This window comes from Stenella coeruleoalba (genome assembly GCF_951394435.1).
Source record: "Stenella coeruleoalba genome assembly, chromosome: 1".
In the NCBI taxonomy this organism is placed as follows: domain Eukaryota; kingdom Metazoa; phylum Chordata; class Mammalia; order Artiodactyla; family Delphinidae; genus Stenella; species Stenella coeruleoalba.
The window spans coordinates 113,594,669-113,600,819 of NC_137169.1; positions in this window are offsets into that span (position 1 = coordinate 113,594,669).

The window sequence follows — 6,151 nt, forward strand, 5'->3', positions numbered from 1 at the left end:
TCACTCTGTATGACAGTCTCTAGGTCCATCCACCTCACTACAAATAACTCAGTTTTGTTCCTTTTTATGGCTGAGTAATATTCCATTGTATATATGTGCCACATCTTCTTTATCCATTCATCTGTTGATGGGCACTTAGGTTGCTTCCATGCCCTGGCTATTGTAAATAGAGCTGCAATGAACATTTTTGGTACATGACTCTTCTTGAATTATGGTTTTCTCAGGGTATATGCCCAGTAGTGGGATTGCTGGGTCATATGGTAGTTCTATTTGTAGTTTTTTAAGGAACCTCCATACTGTTCTCCATAGTGGCTGTATCAATTTACATTCCCACCAACAGTGAAAGAGGGTTCCCTTTTCTCCACACCCTCTCCAGCATTTATTGTTTGTAGGATCTCCCAATTATTGGTTGATGATCCTGAGTTAGTTCTATTTTGTGGTGTATAATGGGATTTGTCTCCCCTCCCCCTGAGCCAGGAGATAGATGGGCCGCAGGTTAAACATTTACAACTGGCCTCTTTACATTTCATGAGGGAGGAAAACATGGGCTTCGGGCTGGACACTTACAGCTAGACTCCCGTTTGCATTTCCTGGGACAGGAGATAGATGGCCTCCAGGTTAGACATTGAAAATCAGTCTCCTGTTTGCTCTCCGAAATGGAAGCAATGACAGAGACAGTGTAAATAGCCAGGCTTCATCTCCTGTGGATACCTTCAAAAGCTGAGGGGTAATCTGACAAGCCCAACCACACGCCGCCCGGGCTGGGAGTCTCCACTCTGTGTTCAGTTCTGTTCATGTGTACATGCGTGCAAGTGTGTTTGTGTGTGCACGTGTATGCATGCAGGGTGTGTACAGCTGAATAACAGGAGAGGATCTGCTGGGTTCCAGCATCCTGTGTTCCCCTCCCTGGCTGCCCTTGCTCAGGGCCACCTTAAGATAACAGTCATGGCTGGAACAGAGAGGGGTTAAACCTTGTTTGAGTAAAGGGTCAAGAGGTCACATATTTCCCCTTCTTGGGGCAAGGGACACATTGCACATGGGCAGAAAGTCTCCTTGAGGGTCAAAAAGGAGGGCTCACCACCCCATAATATGTGATGCTAAGGCCACCCCATAGGCCTTTGGGCTGAAATCCAACTTGGAAAAATGTTGCACACACATGTTGGGGAGGGTCCTAGGGCAGGTCAGGTGTGGAAAAAGAAGCCAGATAATTGGCCAAAGGTAAACAAAGACCCGGAAGAACTGCCCTATATAAACAACTTAACTGCCTCTTTATCACTCTTCTTCTCCTTAGGGAGGATGCCCACACTCTTTCTCTCGGGGCGTGCATCTCTGCCTTGCTAAACAAACTGTTTCTCTGTATTGTCTCCCACTTGTGCTATGTCTCTAATAATAAACTTTGTACCTGTTTTTACAGTTTTTACCTCCATGAGAAATGCATTTTTCACTGGGGGCAAGAGCCATGGGGTGTGGTGGCTATGATTCCTGGTTTTCATCCAGGCTACCCGGGTTCAATTCCTGGGCAGGGAATTAAGATCTTGCTTCATGCCACCACTCACTTCTGCCTCTCCAAAATCACCTCCACCCCAGTTTAAAGATACTGGAGGAGCCTGGTTAAAAGATACAAGGATTTATTCAGTTGAAAGACACTGAGCCTCTGGGCTGGGTAAAATGAAGGGCATCAGAAAGCCAGCCTCCAACTAACACTCCAGCCATGTTTATGTACATATGGAATTTATACTTACAAATATTGAGTACTTGTTTAATTGGGAATTAAAGGAAATCTTGCCCTAAAATGGCCAAGATAGGGTTCTTTTGACATTCTAAAAATGATTAGAAGAAAGCCAGCTTGATAAAACATCTTTTCAAAATTTGGACCTTAAAGGAACAAAAGCCCTTCTAGGAGGAACTTGCATTTCGCTCCCTGTGCTTTTGAGATGTAAATGTTATATCTGATCTTCTTAGGCATTTTCTTCCGTGTTTCGAGAGCTTGGTCTTTGCCATCCAGAAGGTACACATGTGGTGTACATTTGGCAGCCAGCTGAATAGATTGGGATTCCAAGCAGTCATCTCGTCTGGCTATGCCAGCTCTCAGGAAAATTTGTTATAAGGAGTCCCAGCCCATAAGGGGCCTTGTCATCTCAACCTTTGTTGTGTCTACCTGTACAAAAAAGACCTTTAGTTTCTTAGACTATTATGGGGAGTAAACTTTCTGTATTTTAAGAAGGCTGCATTCTTTGCGCTCTCTTGTGGGGTTGCCTCTTGTGTCTTATTGGTTTGAGTTGCTATTAAGATACTATTCATCAATGGCCAGACATTGGATTCTTTAAATTGGAGAAACTTCTAAATTGCTAAATTTTTAGAGAGCTCTCATTTTAAACAGCTGTTTTATTGGTGCCTATGAAAATACCAAATTAAAAGGTAGATGCAAAATATATATATACATACATAACTAAAACAGGTAACCTTAAAAACTCCCTTAGTTTAAGGGCTTCCCTGGTGGCGCAGTGGTTGAGAGTCCACCTGCCGATGCAGGGGACAGGGGTTCGTGCCCCGGTCCGGGAAGATCCCACATGCTGCGGAGCGGCTGGGCCCGTGAGCCATGGCCGCTGAGCCTGTGTGCCCAGAGCCTGTGCTCCGCAACGGGAGAGGCCACAACAGTGAGAGGCCCGCGTACTGCAAAAACAAAAACAAAAACAAAAATACAAAACAAAAAAAAAACCTCCCTTAGTTTAAAACTAACAAATAAAAACTGTTTTAGGAAGCCTTATTTGTGGTCTCAGCTTCCCTTCAATGGTTCTTGCAGATGCTAATAAAAACATTAGCTTAATTAATGTTAATTAGGTTGATTAACAGGAGAATAAGAAGAAACTGAGGGGAAAGTCAAGAGACTTCTTCCCAACGAAGTGAAAAATTTAAAGGGACTTATCCCAACAGAATGGAAATCTTTAGATGATTATTAGGAAATGGGATAAATAAAATGGATTTTGATAGGATTAAAACAAAAGTTTTGACTACCTGGGGTTGGATAGACCAAAGGGACCCCCCAATTAGTCCCCCCAACATTAAAGTGCACTCTATTAACCCCTATTTTGAAACAAAATTTAAAGGCTGGAAGAAAATTACACTGAGATACCTGACTAGCATTTGCTTGGGACAACAGTGAGATCAATTAATGAAGTTAAGATTGACAAAAGGGCCTGTGTCCCTTGGCTTGACCCTTCACTGGGGACCCCAAAGCTTTATATACAAAAATGGATAAAATGGCCAGGGGATAAAAAGGAAAGTTTCTGGACTCCTTGTAAGACCAAGACTTGTTGATGGGGTCCTAATGGAGGCTTAAGTTAAAGGTACAAGAGTTATAAATTTGAAATAAAATCTTATAAAAACTGGTGTATTTGAATGGGATTTATATAAGATGGTTACATCTCTTTTGTCTAATTGTACTGTGGGATAGACATTACATCTCTATGAGGAATGCTTCCCCTCACTGGTATTATAAGACAGGGCATATAAATCTGTCCCTTAGGCAGTATTAATTAAACATACTAAAAGAAACCAATAGGGACTTCCCAGGTGGCACAGTGGTTACGAATCCACCTTCCAATGCAGGGGAAATGGGTTCGATCCCTGGTCAGGGAACTAGAGCCCACATGCATGCTGCAACTAAGAGTTTGCATGCCACAACTAAGGAGCTGGAGAGCTGCAACTAAGACTCGGTGCAACCAAAATAAATAATTAATTTAATTAAAAGTTGATTTTTTAAAAAAAGAAAGAAACCAATATAGTTACCTGCGCCCACACAGTATAAAGTAAAAACTGGGCCCCAAAATTCAGGGAGTAATAAAAGCAATAATAAATATTTTTTGCCCCTAGGGTAAATTGTTCTGTTTAATTTGTGCATGCACAAAGAGGGTCTTTGTAGAATACCTTGTGCATAAATTTTTGAAGGTATGATAAATTGAATCCCAAAGTTCTAGAACATAGAACTCTTGATTTCCAGTTTAGTGGAAAATCTTCTTGCTGATATTAAAAAAACAAATGAAAGAAAATGTAATTGGGCAAATCAATCTTTTAATATCATTTAGGCAGCAGACCAGTTCTTTGGGGAATTAAAAGCAACTGTCTTTGTCTTGCCAATCTACAAATCAGAAATGTAAATACAGCCCACAGTGACCTGAGACTGAGCCTAATTAGCTCAATCAGATTGAACCTGAAGCTGAAGAGGGAAAAAAGGAAAAAAGAGGCCTTTTATCAATAAAACTCAAACTGTTGGTGCTCTTGCCTTCTGAGATGGCCCACATTCTGTCTGTGGTGTGTGTTTCTCCCAGGGCCGTCTTGCCTTTTGAGACGCGAATAGCATTCTGCCTATGGAAAGTGTATCTCTCTAAATAAACTCAGCCATAAAAAGGAATGAAACTGGGTCATTTGTAGACACGTGGATGGACCTAGAGAGTGTCATACACAGTGAAGTAAATGAAAAAGAGAAAAACAAATACCGTATATTAATGCATATATGTGGGATCTAGAAAAATTGTATAGATTATCTTATTTGCAAAGAAGAGAGACGTAGAGAACAAATGTATGGATACCAAGGGGGAAAGGGGTGGGGGTGGGAGGAATTGGGAGATTGGGATTGACACATATACACTACTGACGCTATGTATAAAATAGACAACTAATGAGAACATACTGTATAGCACAGGGACTCTACTTAATGCACTGTGGTGATCTAAATGGGAAGGAAATCCAAAAAAGAGGGGATATATGTATGTGTATAGCTGATTCACTTTGCTGTACAATAGAAACTAACACAACATTGTAAATCAACTATACTCCAATAAAAATTAATCAAAAAATTAAAAGTAAATAAATAAATCCACTTCTTACCTATCTAAAAAATAAATAAATAAATAAAAACTAAACAAGGAACGAGGGGAAGATGGCGGAAGAGTAAGACGCGGAGATCACCTTCCTCCCCACAGATACACCAGAAATACATCTACATGTGGAACAACTCCTACAGAACACCTACTGAACGCTGGCAGAAGACCTCAGACCTCCCAAAAGGCAAGAAAGTCCCCACGTACCTGGGTAGGGCAAAAGAAAAAAGAATAAACAGAGACAAAAGGATAGGGACGGGACCTGCGCCAGTGGGAGGGAGCTGTGAGGGAGGAAAGGTTTCCACACACTAGGAAGCCCCTTCTCGGACGGAGACTGCGGGTGACGGAGGGGGAAAGCTTCGGGGCCGCGGAGGAGAGTGCAGCAACAGGGGTGCGAAGGGCAAAGCGGAGATTCCCACACAGAGGATCGGTGCCGACCAGCATTCATCAGCCCGAGAGGCTTGTCTGCTCACCCGCCGGGGCGGGCGGGGCTGCGAGCTGAGGCTCAGGCTTTGGTCGAAGCGCAGGGAGAGGACTGGGGTTGGCGGCGTGAACACAGCCTGCAGGGGGTTAGTGCACCACGGCTAGCCGGGAGGGAGTCTGGGGAAAAGTCTGGACCTGCCGAAGAGGCAAGAAACGTTTCCTTCCCTCTTTGTTTCATGGTGCGTGAGGAGAGGGGATTAAGAGCGCTGCTTAAAGGAGCTCCAGAGACTGGCCCGGGCCTTGGCTAAAAGCGCGGAACCCAGAGACGGGCATGAGACGCTAACGCTGCTGCTGCCGCCACCAAGAAGCCTGTGTGCGAGCACAGGTCACTATCCACACCCCTCTTCTGGGGAGCCTGTGCAGCTCGCCACTGCCAGGGTCCCGTGATCCAGGGACAACTTCCCCAGGAGAACGCACGGCGCGCCTCAGGCTGGTGCAACGTCATGCCGGCCTCTGACGCCGCAGGCTCGCCCCGCACTCCGTGCCCCTCCCTTCCCCCGGCCTGAGTGAGCCAGAGCCCCCCAATCAGTGGCTCCTTTAACCCCGTCCTGTCTGAGCGGAAAAACAGACACCCTCCAGCGACCTACACACAGAGGCGGGGCCCAATCCAAAGCTGAACCCCTGGGAGCTGTGAGAACAAAGAAGAGAAAGGGAAATCTCTCCCAGCAGCCTCAGAAGCAGTGGATTAAAGCTCCACAATCAACTTGATGTACCCTGCATCTGTGGAATACATGAATAGACAACAAATCATCTCAAATTGAGGAGGTGGACTTTGAGAGCAAAATTTA